Source organism: Callithrix jacchus, chromosome 5 (genome assembly GCF_049354715.1).
Source record: "Callithrix jacchus isolate 240 chromosome 5, calJac240_pri, whole genome shotgun sequence".
NCBI lineage: Eukaryota > Metazoa > Chordata > Mammalia > Primates > Cebidae > Callithrix > Callithrix jacchus.
Window position 1 is genome coordinate 127,343,598 of NC_133506.1, and position 19,170 is coordinate 127,362,767.

Sequence of the window (19,170 nt, forward strand, 5' to 3'; positions counted from 1 at the left end):
ATGCCCATCAAACAACATGATAAAGAAAATATGGCACATATATGCCATAAAATACTACTCAGCCATAAAAAGGAAATAAATAATGGCATTCACAGCAACCTGGATGGAATTGGAGACTTTTCTTCTAAGTGAAGTCACTCAGGAATGGAAAACCAAACCCTATGTTCTCACTTATATGTTGGAGCTAGGTTATGAGGAAGCAAAAGCATAAGAATGATACATTGGACTTTGGGGGCTCAAGGGTAAGTGTGGGGTTAAAAGACTACAAATTGGGTACACTGTACACTCCTTAGGTGATGAGTGCACCAAAATTTCACAAATCACCAATAAGAAACTTATTTACGTAACCAAACACTACCTGTTCCCCAAAAACCTATTGAAATTTTAAAAATTTTTTCAAAAAAAAGAAACAATACAGAGAAGATTAGCATGTCACCTGTGCAAGGATGACATGCAAATTCAGTAAGTGTTCCATTAAAATAAATAAATAAATAAATAAATAAAACTTCATATTCCTCCAAGTCTATTGCTAGCATTCTCACTTTTTAAAAAATGCCTTTCTATAAACCTGCAAAACGAAGTCTGAGAAGCTCTTGAAAATTGAAAGTAAGATTAGGGAGCACAGCTGGGAGGACACTGTAATATTTTAAGTGAGAGACACTGATGATGGCTTGAAGCTAGCAAAAGCATTGTAAGGAATTGATCACATTTTGGTTATATTTTTGAAGAGGATTTGGCTTTAGGGTGAAAGAAAAAGGGAAAGTTAAGAATGACTGCTACAAATTTTGGCTTTCACGATTAAAAATCTAAAGCTTCTCCTTTTGAAAACTGCTAGCAATTTCCATTTAAAATGAGGCATTTGCCACAGTCTCCACTATTCCCTATTACTCCTAGAAAATAAGGTCAAATGTCAACTGCCATTTCTCATCATGTTTACATCACTTTTTTTCACCCTTCACCTAATAAGCTTCTCTCATTTACAATACCAGCCTGATTCCTAGAGATCTTTGATTTTATAATTCTAGATAAAGTGCCCTAGATTTGGAGTTATGAGGCAATGTCTTCAGCCTCAGCTGTGTGTGATATTTGGCAAATCACATTAATTTCTAAGACTCAGTATTTCTATTAATTAGATCCCTCACTTGCAGGGTAGGAAAAGAGCCAAATTGAATACAGTGATACAAAACAATAAATATTTAGCCTACCTTTCATATCTATGATTATACTGTTTATTCTCATGGAGTCAAATATCCTGCCATTTCTTTTCTGCAACACATTACTACTTGATCATTCTTTCTCCAGCTCCTCCTTCCAATGTAGTCACCACCAGACAGTCTATCTAATAAATCTTTTCTGATTTCGCTTGTGCTAACACACTTTGCTAACACCTTTGATTTGGCTTTGAGGTGGCTTTGATTTGGTTCTGTTCCTCTACGGGGCAGCCCTTAGCCTGTATTTCTATGCCACAAATTAGGCATCTCCTTTACAAATGTCTCTTCTTTACTAACTACCCCTGCCACTGACAATGACCTTTATCCTCTGATCTCCGGTGGCACTTACTGGTCTTGTGGCACCTTTTAATTGTTTCCTATTCTTCCAAGGACCAACTCATTAAGTGCAGAAGGCATTAAGTATTTATTTTAAACTTTCTCTCTCTGAAAGGTGTTCAATGCTAAACATAGAGTAGACACTCAATATATACTAAACCGAATTCTGAAACCAATTTAGTACCTGCTTTTTCCTATACCATAGAACTGAGTCTTAAATGCAAATGATAACACTGGACACAGGCATATCCAGGTTGAAATACTGTCTCTGCCTCTCAGTTTTCTGTGAGATCATGGGGAAAACGGCTTTCTTAGTTCCATTTTCTTCTAGGGATAAAAGAGTCTGTTGAAGACAGTTGCTTGGGATATTAAAAGAGTCTGTGGAAGATGGCTGAATAGATAAAGTGCCCAGTATTGTTCCTGGCTCAGGTAAGTACTTAATAAATATCAGGTCCTTTTCCTAAACAGCTTTATTAAAGTGTAATTTAATTTTAGCAAATGTAGAATATTATGCAACCGTCACAACAATCCAATTTTAGGACATTTCCATTGTTCTCCACCTGCCCACATGAAAAAGATTCCTCATAACCCTTTCTGGTCAATTTTTCTTCCTACCCCCAGTTTCAGGAAAACATTAATCTATTTTTTGTCTACAGATCTGCCTATTCCAGATATTTTGTATAAATAAACTTGGCCTTTTGTATCTGTCATTTTCTTATTTGTTTAGCATAATGTGTTCGAGGTCCATCCATGATGTAGCAGGTATTGGTAAGATGAGGAAAACCCTTTCATAACTGCTTCTTTAAAAAAGGAAGACCATTCATCTCCAAAGCTTTAGTAGAAAGTAGGCAATGTTGCTGGATAAACTTGGATGTGTATCAAAATTGATATGCAGTCAGATGTCATCTGTACAAAACACCTTTTGTTTTTTCTAGGAAGTGTCCTATGCATTTCAAATACATCTTGGCACACTGCCTGTGATGGATTATTTCAAAATACTGTATTGTCCAATCACTGTGAATTGACCACACACTAAATATCATGAGAACAAAAGGACTGGGGAAACCAGTTCCGGTAAATTAAAATCCACTTAGATGGCACTCCCCTGAGCAACCTTCATTTGAACTTGACTGAATGATTATAAGGTTTTGTTCAATCTTGGCCTAAGTTGCGCATATCTCACTAATAATAGTAATAGCAACAGACATTCTTTCAGGATTTATTTTTTCTCATACACACATAATTTCTGACATAAGTCAAAGAAAATACATCTTCATTTTAATTATTGAACTTTACCAAGTATACTGTTTTGACAAGGAAGATCTCTTTAAAGACAAACTTGATATGACATTGGAATGACTCATTTGAGAGGCTCATTCAAGCCTCAAACCTGAAGCAGAAAAAAAAAATCAGAGTTTTGCTATTGGATATCATTTAATTTTGTAGAGAGACAATCTCCTAGCTGGTTCTGTGAAAGAGTTAACAGGCGTCTGAAAGATTCCAGAATTTTCAGTGAAAGAGAAATGTATTGACCAGGTAAATTGTCCCTTAAATATTTACTATTTTCTCAGAAATATGTGGCAGCATAATGTTATCATTTTTAAACTGCTACCAGTGGCAATGTGGATATCGCTGTCATCTTTGAGATGTTTTGCAACTATTTCTCTCCCTGGCCAAGCCACAAATTCAATTTGTGCCCAGTTAAATCCTCATAAAATAGTGTCTTTGACAAATGATTGTTTTTTTCCTTCCCAACCCAGAGAAATGCCAGACTGAGCTATTTTCACTTTTGGTGGGAAATGTTCCATTTAGACTGACGCACAATTACGTGGCAAATATCCTGATGTTCTTTTCTTGTCATATGGCTGAACTTTAGAGTTGTGAAAGTGACCTGATAATTGTAATAAAATACAGCTAATAATGGTATGTTAACATCTTTTAGTTGATTCCAAGCATGTTACATCAATTATTTATTTGTGCATAGAAAATATTTGTATATAGTGGATAGCCAATTGTTATTGGTAAACAATGCTGAGTTAGGTAGGGGAACTGAGATTAAGGAAGACTAAATAGTTTACTTATGATCAATAAATGGAAGCCTCATTCTTCACCGTCTTTCATCATTTTTTTATTAGTCTCAACAATTAGACTTTGATCTACTTATTTAAAAATACTGAAAACACTGATAAGTATCCTTTGGGGTTATATACACAAAAACTAGTATCCCTACTATCTAAAACTTTTCCTGCAAAACCATCTACATTTTGTGAATATAAATTATATAGGAGATTAATTTGAGAGATGTTAAATGTCCAACATATATTAACGTAATAAAACTCAACTCTAAAATATACTACTCTGTTTAGGTAAATACATACATGCATGAAAAGAAAGGTGCCAGGTATGGTAGCTCAGCACTTTGGGAAGCTGAGGCGGGCAGATAATCTGAGGTCGGGAGTCCAAGACAAGTCTGACCAACATGGAGAAACCCCACCTCTACTAAAAATGCAAAATTAGCTGGGTATAGTGGTGGGCACCTGTTATCCCAGCTACTCAGGAGGCTGAGGCAGGAGAATCGCTTGAACCCAGGAGGCAGAGGTTGTGGTGAGCTGAGATGGCACCATTGCACTTCAGCCTGGGCAGCAAGAGCGGAACTCCCTCTCAAAAGAGAAAAAAGGAATTCTAGGCATAGGCAGTCCTTAAGTGGTGAAGTTATAAAAGGTAACATGCCTATATTACATGTACCAGGGAATCAGATTCACTTTAAAAAGCAGTGTCCCCACCTTGTTACCATGGCAGTGGAGATGAATCTTGATTGGATGGTGAACAGGACAAAAGAAGGAGAGTCAAATAAGGATTGATGGGCAGCAGATGTTCTTGACTCACTAACCTATTTTTTTGCCAATGTCTCTTTTTACCCACAATCCATATCGTATATGCCAACTATCTTAGCCTCATTGTTGATACCTTGTATACCAAGAATAAGCCATGAGGCAATTTTTGGCAGTATTTGTAGTGGTTACCACCATCTCCATATCCACACTTTCCTCTTTAATATATTCAAAGAGGGTTCTTCATCCCCACTCCACCTCATCCCCACTCCACCTCATGTGAACTACCACTTTTTTCCCTCATAACAAGGACTCAGTGTCCCAAGCACATAGTTTGAAAGACAGTCCATTGTTAGTCTAGAAATGGAGTCGATGAGCTGTTTCTGCAAAAAGGCAGATGAACAAATTATTTTTGGGTTTGTGATGCCAAGCAGTCTCTGTCTCATCTACTCAACTCTGCCATTGTAGTGCAAAAGCAGCCATTGAAAATGCCTACACAGATGAGTGTGGTGGTTATCTAATAAAACTTTATTTATAAACACTGGCAGTGGGCCAGATTTGGCCTGTGGGCACGTGGTTTGCCAACCCCTGGTCTGGAATGATGTACTGCATAATTCTAGCACTTGGCCCTTTGTGAGATCTTTTACCCCTTCTTCATAGCCGTGTAAAAGCAGGGAGTGTAAGCATCCCATGAGCGAGGGCTTCATTGCAGCCACGGAGCCTGGCCTCTCCTAAGTCTTGTTTTGGTATTACAGTTTTGGATATTTTTGTCCATCGGTACCAGAAGATTATTTTTAGCATTCTCTCTGAATGTACTTTTTAAACTGTTGGGGAAAATGTTTCATCTCTAGCTAATAAATGCTGATGTCATGAAAAACAATTAGAGTCATGTTTTACTCAATAGGGACTAACTGAGGACATTTTCAGGGGGATATTGTCTCCATTACATGGAGCGGCCAGGCAGTGTCGGACTTCACACATAGGTTTGTTTGCACAACCACATGTCTGTGGCTACTGGGTTTATGTTTTTAATAGTTGGGTGTACTCTGCCACACGATTTGGATTTTTAAAAATTAAAGGCTTGCCTTTGGTAGTTTCAGAGGGTTTGTGTCATGGAAAGAGAGAATGAGTGATTCCAATGGTCAACATATCCGTTTTTTCAATAGGCTCTTATTTGGCGTTGAATTTGAACACAGCCTTCTCGAAAGGAATAATGACAGCCTGAGTGCCCATATGCCTACGTGACCACATGGCAAAAAGATGAACAACAATGTATCCAAGGGATATATCAACAATTTCCAGCATGAGAATTGTCCAGGGAAGGGCTCTTGGCAGAGATCTTAAGGGAAGCTTTTAGTGCAGCTTCCTTTTCAAATCCTAGGTAAAGCCACTATACTCAGTCTCTTACTCTAATAAGCACTAAATCCACATGCTAGGTTTCAAAAGAAAGAAAAAACCTACTTTAACTGCTAAAACTTCCCTGAAACATACTCAGGGGAACAGGGCACATATGGTGTTGTAATTTTTTTTTTTTTTAAACAAGACATCTGTAGTATTCAAGAAATAGCTGAAATCTGTTGGATTTCAGAAACTTTTATAAGCTGAACTCCAAAATAGATAAATTATTTTTATTAGATTCAGCAGCGGTCAATTCTTGAAGAAAATTCTACCTGGGAAACGACTTTTCAAAAGAGGAACTTTGGTAGTGTATGTTTAGATCTCTATTTCAAACAGTAAGTGCTAAGAAAATTAATTTCCAATGCATGTGTGATTGAGCATAGCTGCAAAGATCCTGAGCAGGATCGTTTCCCACAGATAATGGGAAACAATGGTGGGCCTGTTAGTTTTCTTGCTGTGACCTCTCTAGGCAGCATTTCTTTCTTTCTTTCTTTTTTTAAGATGGGGCTTCACCGTGTTGGTCAGGCTGGTCTTGAACTCCCGACCTCAGGTGATCTGCCTGCCTTGGCCTCCAAAGTGCTTGGATTACAGGTGTGAGCCACCATGCCCAGCCAAGGCAGCATTTCTCAGTGCTTGACACTGACTATTGTTCAATAAATATTATTGAACACCTACTATATGACAGGCATTGTGAAGGCCCTTAGAATGCAACAATACACAAACCAGCCTGCAGAGGGCTTAAATCTAAAAGTGGGTATTAAAAGGGACAGATAAATTAATTGACTATAATAGGGTCTGGAGAAACTCACTTAAGAAGTTGGGGTTTACCTGGAGATTGAACGCTGAATATGTGTTAGTCAAGGCAATGACTAGCTAAGGAGTCTTTCAGGCAGCAGGAACAGCATTTAGACTTTTAGGAAAAAATCATGAGATGGGTTTGAAGGACTCAAAGCCTGTCTGCATAGCGGGAGCACAGAACATGAAGGGAGCAGAAGGAGATAATTCTAGGAGCCATGAACAAGTAAAGGAGTTTGGATACCACGACGAGGATTCAAGATTTCATCTGCAGCATCCCTTTCTAACTCCCTCTGCTGTAGTTTAAATGATGGTGTCCCCACCAAAATTTATGTTGAAACTCAATCCATAATGTAAATGTATCAAGAAGTGAGGTCTTTCAGTGGTGATTGAGTTGTGAGGGCAGTAAATAGGATTAAGGCCTTTATAAGGAAGGTGTCACTCATGGTTTGGCCCTCTTGCTCTTCAGCCTTCTCTCCTGTGAAACACCGCAAGAGGGCCATTACCAGACACCAAATGCCACTTCCTTGATCACAGACTTACCAGCTTTTAGATCTGTGAGAAATACATTTTAATTGTTTTAAAATTACCCAGTCTGTGGCATTTTGTTATAGCGGTACAAATACACCCTTTAGAGTGAATTTCCTCAAAGCACTTTGGAAATATATAGGTATCTGTATAGATAGATATCGATCTCTCTCTCTCTCTTTCTATATATATATGTATATATACACAAACACACACACACATATATATGAGATATATGAGGCAGTTTCTCTCTGAAAATAGAGTATATTTCTCTCTCTATATATATATGTTTATATTAGATATATAAATATATATGTATACACAAACTCTCTTTTCTCAGAGAAAAAGAAACCCTGCAATGGACTCCAAATATATGAATTCACTGATTAAGCCAATTCTTGAGTCACTGAACACAAAATGTTTTCCATGGCTTCTGTGTTCTGTAGAAATGAATAAAATCAATTCGCAAACAGATTATCTCAGAAGAAATGCTATCAGGAAGGACAAGTACGCCATATGAAGTACGGGTGTCTGGGCCCTGAGAATCATATACAAACGTGCAGATATTCCAAATTTTTCTTAATGATGCACTTCTTTTTAAGAAGAAAGTGACTAAAACTACTTTCCAATAGAAGCAAAATCAACTAAAATTATTGTAGAACAGAGAAAGAAAAAGATATCTCACCATTCTAAAACTGGTTTTTACTTTTCAGTTTTTGCAAATTGTCTGTTGCCCACTTTGGTATGTTTTACAGTGACAATCGTGTCTTCTTTTTAATGTTTTCTGACTGAAAGTTACTTTCCATATTTCAAATGACTCTGCCTCATTATCTTTTATAATAACTGCAAACATTCCAACTCAAAGTAATTGTGACTTAATTCTAATTATGTGTCAGTGTGGGGTGACTAGAAAGTTGTTTAAAAAGGAAAAAGGTTGTAATCCCAGCACTTTGGGAGGCCGAGGGTGGATCACGAGGTCAACAGATCGAGACCATCCTGGTCAACATGGTGAAACCCCGTATCTACTAAAAATTACAAAAAATTAGCTGGGCACAGTGGCGTATGCCTGTAATCCCAGCTACTCAGGAGGCTGAGGCAGGAGAATTGCCTGAACCCAGGGGGAGGAGGTTGCGGTGAGCCGAGATTGCGCCATTGCACTCCAGCCTGGGTAACAAGAGCGAAACTCCATCTCAAAAAAAAAAAAAAAGGAAAAAGGTTTTCTGTACTAAGGTTTAATGTATGCTTAAATCACTCATTTAAGTAAAAAGAAATGAGCCATTTTAATAAAATGGCTGGAACAGTATACAGTCATTTACTCTTAAATTTTAGCAAGGGAAGAATGAATGGACTTTATATTTCAGTCATCTGAGTATTTGCTCTAACTACTAATAATTTAAATACTATTAATTATTTTTAATAGTCTTCATTTTTTAGAGCAGTTTTAAGTCCACAGCAAAATTGAAGGTAAGTATAGAGAGTTTCCATTTGCCCCTTCCCCCATGTAGGCATAGTCTACACAATTGGTACATTTGTTGCAACTGATGAGCGGATATACTGATACACAGATGTAATATTGACACCCAAATCCAGTTTACATTATAATTCACTTTGTGTCATACATTCTCTGGATATGGAAAAATGTATAATGACATGTATCCACCACTATGTTTTACCCAGCGGAGTCCTCACTGCCCTAAAAATCTTCCATGCTCCACCTGTTTGCCTGGCCATGCCTTCTCACACCTTGCAAGGACTGATCATTTTACTGCCTTTACAGTTTTGCCTTTTCCAGAATGTCACCTAGTTGGAATCATATAGTACATAGCCTTTCACCCTGGATTCTTTCATTTAATAATGTGTACTTAAATTTCTTCCATGTCTTTTCATGACTTGATACTTCATTTATTTTCAGCATTGAATAATATTCCATATTATTAAAAAACCTATACGCCGCCATGAACATCAGCATATAGGTTTTTATATACACCAAACACAATAAACTTATTTGCCAGAATTCTTTCTTAGCACTTGCTTGTTTTCACCAAGAAGGCAAAAAGTATTGATAATATAATGAAACTTTATTTCTTTTCATCTAGGAGGGAAGATAACAGACTGTGTAGTTCTTTTTTTTTTTTTTTTTTTTTACCTTTCTTATTTAACATTTTTATCAGGATTATGGATAAAATTAAAGAAAATAATGAGGCCAGGCATGCTGGCTCAAGCCTGTAATCCCAGCACTTTGGGAGGCCGAGGTGGGCGGATCACAAGGTCAAGAGATCGAGATCATCCTGGCCAACATGGTGAAACCCCGTCTCTACTAAAAATACAAAAATTAGCTGGGCGTGGTAGCGTGCACCTGTAGTCCCAGCTACTCAGGAGGCTGAGGCAGGAGAATTGCTTGAACCCAGGAGGTGGAGGTTGCAGTGAGCTGAGATTATGCCACTGCACTCCAGCCTGGCGCCTGGTGACAGAGTGAGACTCTGTCTCAAAAAGAAAAGGAAAGAAAAGAAAAGAATGATAAAATGTGCAACTGACTCAGCACACACTATTCTTTTTTTTCTCTCTCTGTCTTTAAGCCAACCCATCACATTTGCTTTTAGACTCCAGTGAAACCACTCTTATCAACATCACCAACAACTCCTTGCCAAATCCCAAAACAAATCACCTGGTTTCTCTTTACTGGACTTTGGCGGGTTCCACATGCCACATTCACTTATAACCTTATTCATCTCACTGAACACAATAAACACATCTTCTCCTTCTGTGACCCTCACTATGCTGTGTCCTATCTACCTCTCAACATCAGAGTCCAAAGGACTCAGCCATAGAATCTCTCCTCTTTGCTAAATACACTTCTTTCCCTAAGTAATCTCACTCAATCCTATGGATTTAAAAATCGTCTATATGCTGATGAGTTCAAAATTTATAGCTCTAGTCCTGAACCTTGCCTGAACTCTAAACTCATAAATCCAACTCTAAACCTTAAAGTACACAGAACAATTGATTCATAAATCTTTTTTTTCACACACCCTCTTCCACACCCTAGATGCTATATTCTGCCGTTTCATGGTTCTCAAAAAAGGATATTTATTTTTTTCTGTTTGCTGACGTAGGTCAAAAAGTTCAAAGTCAGCTTTCATTTCTCTTTCTCCCTGACCATTCTCAACAGACGAGTCAATATATGTTATTACAGCTCTATCCTCAACACATCCCAAATACTTGTATTCATCACTGTCATCCTTCCAAGCAGTCACTGTGTCTCACCCAGACTGCTAATGCTGCCCACCTGTCTTTCTCCTTCCACTCTTGTCCCTATACAGAGCAGTCTTCACACAGTAGCTGGAGTTACATGACAATGTAAGAAGTAGACTCCCTGTCTGTTTTGCTGAGATATTAACATCAGGTACCAAAGTGAGTGTGAGGCAAATCCTCAGGTGCAGTTTTTCAAGAGAAAACCACAACAACTCACTGCAAGGGTCTTGCATCTCCTTCACTCATTCTGAACGAGAGTCCAAGAAAAAGAGAGTTTGGGTCTTTGTCTCTTATCCAATAGAGCTTCCAGAGAGAAAAGAAACCATCAGCAGAAAGAACCCAGATATGGACCTCCAGATGCCCAGGAGACTGGCAGGAATGTCTAAAGATCACCAGGAACAGAATTATCTCTATCACAGGAATTACAAGAAACACAATAGTATCTCATGAGAGAAAGTCTCTGTTTAAGACCCAAAGAATTCAAAGCCACCCAACCAAGTCTCACTGACCTGCCATAGCCATGTGAAGGAGCAGTGGCAGGTTAGGGGAGGTAAGTCTATTTTGCCCCTTTTCTAATTCAGCTTCCGATAGGGTCCAGCACTAGGAAACAGGATAGACGTGAACACTGAGTCAAAATCAGGATTTGGATTATTACACAGGGCTGGACACTTTCCTGAAGTGAAACTCTGTTTGCAATTTAAGGTAATTATAGAACTGTCTATTAGTAACCAGCGAGCTGGAAAGTTGTGGGCCTGCCAGAGCTTTCCTCCGGGACGAGGGTAAAGCTATTCCCATTAACTAAGCTTTAAAGCGATGGTGGGAATTGGCCTGGCACAGTGGCTTATGTCTGTAATAACAACATTTTGGGAGGCTGAGACAGGAGGATTGCTTGAGTCTAGGAGTTCAAGACCAGCAGGGCAACAAAATGAGACTTTGTCTATAGAAAATAAGAGAAAAAATAATTAGCCAAGTGTTGTGGCCCATGCCTGTGTTCCCAGCTAGGTGGGAGGCAGAGGCAGGAGCATCGCTTGAGCCCAGAAGACTGAGATGGCAGTGAGCCCTGATCGTGCCACTGCACTCCAGCCTAGGTGACAGAGTAAAACTTTATCTAAAAAAATTAAAATAATAAAGTGAGAAAAAAGAGAGTTTTTTTTTTTTTTTTTTTTTTTTACCAGTAATACTGGTTTAAAAGTCTAGTTATGTCATCTATTAAAAATTTAAATCAGATTATGACTCTCCTCTGTAATTCCCCCCAAGGCCTTACATTGTATTTAGAATAAAACACAAATAAACTGCAAATACATCTCATAGCCTTCAAGATTTGACACGATCTGACCCCTTTTAACTCCTCAACACATTTCCAGCTTTTTTTTTTTTTTTTTTTTTCAGACTGGTCCACTCACACTGACTTTCTTTCCATCCCTTGAGAGTGTTAAGCTTATCCTTCCTCAGAGACTTCCCTTTTGCTGTTCTTTGACTCTGTAATCTTTTAGATACGGGCAAATCTGCCAACTCATTTCTTTTTCGACTCCTAAAACACCACATTTTCAGAGAGCTCTTACTAGATTTTATTATCTAATTGTCACTCTTCCTTGTTTCTACAAGGAGCAACATGGCCCTTTGTGAATTGTTTTCATACCACGTATCACTACATAGAATGACATATTTTTATTCGTTGGTAGATTTTATGTTTCTCTCTTACTAAATAATTGCCTTGTTCATCACTGTGGTTCCAGCCCCTAGAAAAATGCCTGGGATAGAATAGACTCTCAATAATCCTTGCTGAAAAATGAATAGAGTCAATGTAAAGAACTGAACAATCAAATTGATTTTTTATTTACATATTTATTTATTTTTGAGGTGGATTCTCACTCAGTCATCCAGCCTGGGGTGCAGTGGTGTGATCTCAGCTCACTGCAACCTCCACCTCCCACGTTCAAGTGATTCCATGCCTCAGCCTCCTTAGTAGCTGGGATTACAGGCAGGCACCTCCATGCCCAGCTAAATTTTATATTTTTAGTAGAGATAGGGTTTCACCATGTTGGCGAGCCTTGTCTCAAATACCTGATCTTAGGTGATCCTCCTGCCTCAGCTTCCCAAAGTGCTGGGATTACAGGCATGAGCCACTGTACTTGGCCTAAATTGACTTTTTAAATACAATTTATACAAAATATATGTTCTTATCACCAGCCTTTTGTTATGGTCTAAAGTGGGTTTCTCCCAAAATTCCTACAAGGGGTTGAAGCCCTAACCCCTAGTATGTCAAAATATGACTGTATTTGGAGACAGGATTTTTTTTAAAAAATCATTAAATTAAAATAAGGGCCTTAGGGTGTTTCTTAATCCAATCTGAATTGGTGTCATTATACGAGGAGGGACACACGGAGAGACACCAGGTGTGTGTACACATGAAGAAACAATAATGTAAAAAGGCAGCAAAAGATTGGCCATCTGCAGGCTAAGGAAAGAGGCTTGGAATAGATACTTCTCTGTGACACTCAAATGAAACCACCCCCACTGCCAGCTTGATCTTGGACATCCAGCTTCCAAAACTGTGAGAAAATAAATTCCTGTCTTTAAGTCACTCTGTGGTATATGAGTATGGAAGCCTAAGCCGACTATTTCAGGAAAGCTCTCTCCAACTGTGTGTCTGTTTCTTCTGCTCTCACACCAGGAGTTAAAAAAAAAAAATCATTTAGGCAGATAGTAAAGGTAGGGAAGTCCTCTTTAAGATTTTCCTTTTAATAAAAAGCATCACCCAAATCATTTTCTTTCCTAACAAAGAGCAGCCTGTGCAATTGAGCCGCAGACACAGACAAGCAAGCTGGAAGCTTGCAAGGGTGAAATTCTGGCAGTTGTGCCAATAGGAAAAGGTTACCTGGAACTATGCATGTTCAAAATGGCAGCTCCATCTTTCCTTCTCCTTTCCAGCTGACCAGTGGGTTACAAATGTCATGCCTGGTCTAACCAATCTTTGGGCCCTATGTAAATCAGATGCTACCTCCTCAAGCCTGTCTAAACACTAGTGCATTCTACTGCAGGCCAGAAGTCTCATCCAGGTGTCCCTCTCTCCCATGAGAGAGAACTATTCTCCTTTCTCTCTCTGTTGCCTATTAAACCTCCGCTCCTAAACTCACTTCCTGTGAGTGTTGGTTCCTCAATTCTCTTGGCGTGAGACAATGAACCTCGGGTATTTACTCCAGACAATGACACTGCATCACCACACAACAATCATCAATACAGAAGACTTTTGTGATCAAAGGTGTGGGGGATTTTCCCAGAACACCAAGCACCAGACACCAGCTGGGTGTCCTCCAATTCAACTCCAACACTGTCTTCCTAAAGATAGCATCATATCCCATGGGATGAGGGCGCAGTCTCACAGGTCCACTTTCCCGCTCTTGCCCAGTCATGAGTGTGGGGCTCTGGAACTTCTGACTGGATAGCTTCACTGGGGTTCCCACAAGCCCTTCTTTGGGTTAACTCAGGTTAACACGTTTACAGGTTTATTATGAAGGATATTTTAAAGGACACGAATGAACAGCCAGATGAATAAATACATGGGGCTAGGTCTGGAAGGGTCCCAAGTGCAGACGCTTCTGTCCTCGTGGAACTGGGACGCAGCACCCGCCCAGCATGTGCATGAATTCTTCTTTACCTTCCTGTCAGCCTCCACCTGTTCAGCTCTCCAGAAGCCTTCCCAACTCTGTCCTCTTCTATTTTTATGAGGGTGTCTTTACATAGGCATGATTGATTACACCATTGGCCACTGGTGATCAACTTGACCTTCAAACCCTCTCCCTCTCTCCCCCTCTCCCTCTCTGGAAGTTCAGGGGGAGAGTGGGGCTAAAAGACCCAACTCTCTAATCTTTCCTTGGTCTTTTGGGTGACCAGCCCCATCCTGAACCTATCAGACAAAAGACACAAAAAACGCTGCACACTTTGGAGATCCCAATGATTTTAGGAGTTGTATGCCAGGAAATGAAAATGAAGACCAAATATGCATTCCACAATATCACACAGACTAATACATTTTCTCCCCTCTGCCCCAGCTTTATATTTCTACAATGCTACAAGACAGAAATTAAAAGGAATTAAGAATCCATAGCCTCATCATCATCATCATCACCAGTGCAGGATATGAGAGGACCTCTGTAGGGTGGGAGAATAAGCTTTTTTGACTACAAATGACTAACAAAGTGCCTTTTAAGGAAAATAATAGTTTTATTGTGAGAAATATGTACAACATAAAATGTATCATTTTAATATATTTAATGCTACTGAACTACATGTGTAACTGGGTAAAGTGACACATTTTATCACTGTTGTTTAATTCACTCTGCCTTAAAACAACAATGATACATAAAATGTACCATTTTAACCGGTTTTATATATATAGTTCAGTGGCATTAAATATATTCACAGTGTACAATCAGCACCACCCTGCATCTCCAGATTTTATCATCAGCTCAAACAGTAACTCTATCCATTAAGTACTAACTCCCCATTCCCCATCCCCTCAGCCCCTGATAACCAACATTCTACTTTATATCTCTATGAATCTGACTACTCTAGGCACCTCATGTAAGTGGAATTATACAGTATTTGTCCTTTTGTCTCTGGCTTATATAACTTAGAATGGTGTCATCAAGGTTCATTCATGGTGTAGCATGTGTCAGAATTTTATTCCTTTTTAAGGCTGAATAAAATTCCACTGTAGGGCCGGGCACGGTGGCTCAAGCCTGTAATCCCAGCACTTTGGGAGGCCGAGGCAGGTGGATCACGAGGTCAACAGATCAACACCATCCTGGTCAACATGGTGAAACCCCGTCTCTACTAAAATTACAAAAAATTAGCTGGGCATGGTGGCGCGTGCCTGTAATCCCAGCTACTCTGGAGGCTGAGGCAGGAGAATTGCCTGAACCCAGAAGGCGGAGGTTGCGGTGAGCCGAGATTGCGCCATTGCACTCCAGCCTGGGTAACAAGAGGGAAACTCCGTCTCAAAAAAAAAAAAAAATTCCACTGTATGTGTAAGTCACATTTTGTTTATTTGTTCTTTGTCAATAGACATTGGGTTGATTTCAGCTTTTGGCTATTGTGAATAATACTGCCATAAACATGGATGTACCGGTGTCTATTTGACTCGCTGTTTTCAGTTCTTCTGGGTTATGTTTAGGAGTGGAATTTCTGGATCATATGGTAGTTCTCCGTTTAATTTTTTTCTTTTTATGAACCACCATACTGTCTCCTACAGCACCAAATTGACTTTTAACTGTGCAATAGTAATTGCAAATCAGTGTGGTCCACTTTGTGCCAGGTTCTTTGCTTAGGTGCCTTATATTGCCATCAATTCTCTTGTGAGATTCACAGATGAGTAACAGGAGAGGGGCCCAAACTGATACACGAGTGAGCTGCAAAACCTGGACTTGAGTTAAGGTCTGCTTGATGCCATAGTCTATGCCACACCTTATCAACGACAGTGCTCTGCTACTGACCAGGGTTATTGGAACAGGGTTGTGTTCCAATAACATAAGAAATGTGGCCAAGCTTCCTCTTGGTGACTTACTTTGTAAATAGTTTCTTCTTATATGCAGATGGCATGATGATATCACATATTATAATCTTGAAGACCCAAGGACACCCTTGAGATCATGAAAGGCTAGACACAGGAAAAGAGATTACATGTACCTCATGTTGTCCTTGCAGGAAAGAAAATGGTGAACTGTTCTTTACATGAGAGATTATTATAGGCCCTGTTCTGTGACCAACTGTTTTCTTGTTTAAAATTGACAAATTACACTTGTACATATTTATGAGATATATACATTAAAGATAAGGTTTTAATATATCTAAAATCAAGCTAATTAACATACCCGTCACCTCATGCATTGCTTTTTTGTGGCGATAGCTTCTAAAATCTGCTTTTATCAGTGTTGAAATGTACAATACATTGTTACTATGGTTACCGTGCTGAAAAGTTTTAGTTACCACTAAAACTTTGTACCCTTTAACACCATCTCCCCTTTCCCTCCTTTTTCAGGCCTGTTCTAGTTGAAGGTCACTACTGAACTTCTTCTGAATCAGGTGGTCAGTTTATGAGAAAACATACATGAGAAACTGTCTCTTAAAATAACAGCAGATGAGCCAATGTGTTGATACATGACATGGAGAGGCAGCAAAAAAAGGGAGAAAAAGAAAACCAAGCAGCCTTGCCAGGTAGCCATTGATGAGATTACTTATCCCTCCAAATGCATCTAAAACAAACCCTCTAACAGGAACAATCAAGACTAATGGAGATCTCTGCAAACCCCAGGAAGTCATTTTTCTACACTGTAAGTAAGAATTATTGCATCAAATTATATTGAGACTCAGACAAGGTGCCAAGAATAAACAGCCCAAAGAGGAAATCCCAGTTTATATGACTCACTGTTTTGAGCAAAAATTAACATCGGCTAGCCAACATTTCTCTTTGTATCACTTTTCCAGATTACCAGAAGGTTATATAATTCTTCAAAGTAGCCGATAGAGACAGAACAAACCACCCAAACTGTTTAGATGGCCAGTTTCTTTACCACCAGCTTCATTCAACTTACTATTTCTCCGAAACTTAAAAGAAATGTTTTCCAAGCTTTGTGAGAGGCTAGTCCTACTCTGAGAAGTACAGACCTTCTTGGTTGTACTCTGAGGAAACCTTAGAATGTATCTAGATAGCATCTCTTCACATGAATCAACTTAAAATCAGCTCTAGCTGAGCATAATCAGAATCTCAGAGAAAACAAGTTTTGTAGGAAAGCTTCTTCCTTCAAAGCTTTTACATAAAATGGTTCATTACACCAAAATACATGATATCTCAGCAGGTCTTCAGCAATGCAGACAAATGTAAATTGAATAAATTCCTCCAGTGAGTTCATTAAGTTCAACTTTTTCCTGAGAATTACAAAACAATTATGCTAAAAATTTCAGCAAATTCATGCCCACCTGAAAAATGATGATCTGATTGATCTTTTTTAAAAAGGGATAGGTAAGTTATGAACTGAGTCCTGCCCAGGCCCAGACCTTACAATTTTTCATTTTTCATGAGAGTCACATTGATGTTTTATTTCCATATTCTCATAATAAAATGTAAATGAAAAACATCACCTTTTTTTTTCTTATTGCAATCTAGGTGTAAGGGTTTCAGAAATGTTGCTATCTGAGGTAATTGATGAATCTGCAGGGATATAGTGTCGCAGTTTTTGGATAAGGATCACTGAATGGTCTAGCAACATACATCTCTGGGATTTTCATCTTGATTATTATTTGCCCAATATTCTTCATAAATTTCAGTAGATTGTGAATATTTTCTTTTTTCTTCCTTTTTTTTTTTTTTTTAAGACAGAGTCTCGCTCTATCACTAGGCTGGAGTGCACTGGCATGATCTCAGCTCACTGCAACCTCTGCCTCCCAGATTCAAGCAATTCTCCTGCCTCAGCCTCTATAGTAGCTGGGACTACGGGCACGTGCCACCACGCCCAGCTAATTTTTGTATTTTTAGTAGAGACAGGGTTTCACCACGTTGATCAAGATGGTCTCAAACTCTTGACCTTGTGATCCACCTGCCTCGGCCTCCCAAAGTGCAGGGATTACAGGTGTGAGTCACTGTGCCCAGCCTGAATGTTTTAATCACATATTCTGATTATAGAACCCTGAACTGGTTGTGGCAAAAGTAAACGTGTGGATGCACAGATTGGAAGAACAGAGGATTTATAGGAAAGGGTGAGGAGATTGGATAAGGAATGGTGAATGGCAGGAGAGCCTAACAGAATAGGATTCAGTGCCTGAAGCACAAGCATTAAATCTCAACCCTTGAAAACCATTAAGTAAAATGAATTCTCATATATAAAAAAAAGAGCCAAAGTAATGGGAAAAGAAACATACATGTGTGTATTTTTGTACCCAGTAATCTACATTATCATGCATTACTATGTGTCTGCACACACGTGTGTGGCTATGTGTGTAGTAATTCCAGGTAGATCCAGTCAATGCAGATATCTGAAAGACATAATTTCTAAGGTGAAGTCAGAAAGTTAAGAGAGCAGGAAAGAGAGCAGAGAAGAAAATAAAAAATTGGCTAGGTCATGGTTGGAGTTTGCTTAGTCAATCATGAATCCCCCTGACCTAGATTTCTTTTCCTAGACTATTGATTTAGCTTTGATTCCAAATGCTCTCTTGGTTGCCACTTGCTTTAGAAACAGAACCACACAAAATGTCCATTGATTTTTCTCATGGTCAGTCCCTTCCTGAGGCCCTTACAGCTAATCAGTTACTACCTCCTCCTCCTTATCTTATCAGGGCTCTCTAATTTCCTCCATTAAGAGATGTCTGACTGGGTAGTTGCTGAAATCTTTCAGTCTGGGTACATAAAGAGATTAAACTGAGTCACTGAGTTCCCTTGATCTCCTCTGCTTTTCCTTGTTGAAGGCGTGTCTCTGTTTACTGTGAAAGATAAGGGGGTGCCGACAAATCAAGAATAGAAACTTAGAAGATGCAAAGGATTTAGAGATTCCCCTTGTGTATACAGTAGGTGACAAGAAACTTCCACATGGGAAACTATAAAGGGTTCTTCAACTATAGCTCCTTATACTCAGCTTTGAAAAACCAGAGAGCTCTGATGATGTCTGAGGGTGTGACCAGATTCCAGCCCTTTTAAAGAGTAGTGATTACTTGAAGTGTTTCTGACAGCTAAATAAATATTTTCTAAATAAAAATATACATGCTTTAAATGGAATATCAGAACCATTTTTAGAAATGAGGATTGCTACTCTGGGATTCCCCAGCTG

The 19,170-nt window shown here is 39.0% G+C and overlaps 1 non-coding gene across 1 annotated transcript; it reads left to right on the plus strand.

Annotated features, from left to right (window-relative positions):
• Positions 1-379: 379 nt before the first annotated feature.
• Positions 380-481, plus strand: LOC118154271 (U6 spliceosomal RNA). Its single transcript, XR_004744152.1, has one exon. It is a non-coding gene; the product is annotated as a U6 spliceosomal RNA (small nuclear RNA).
• Positions 482-19,170: the final 18,689 nt, after the last annotated feature.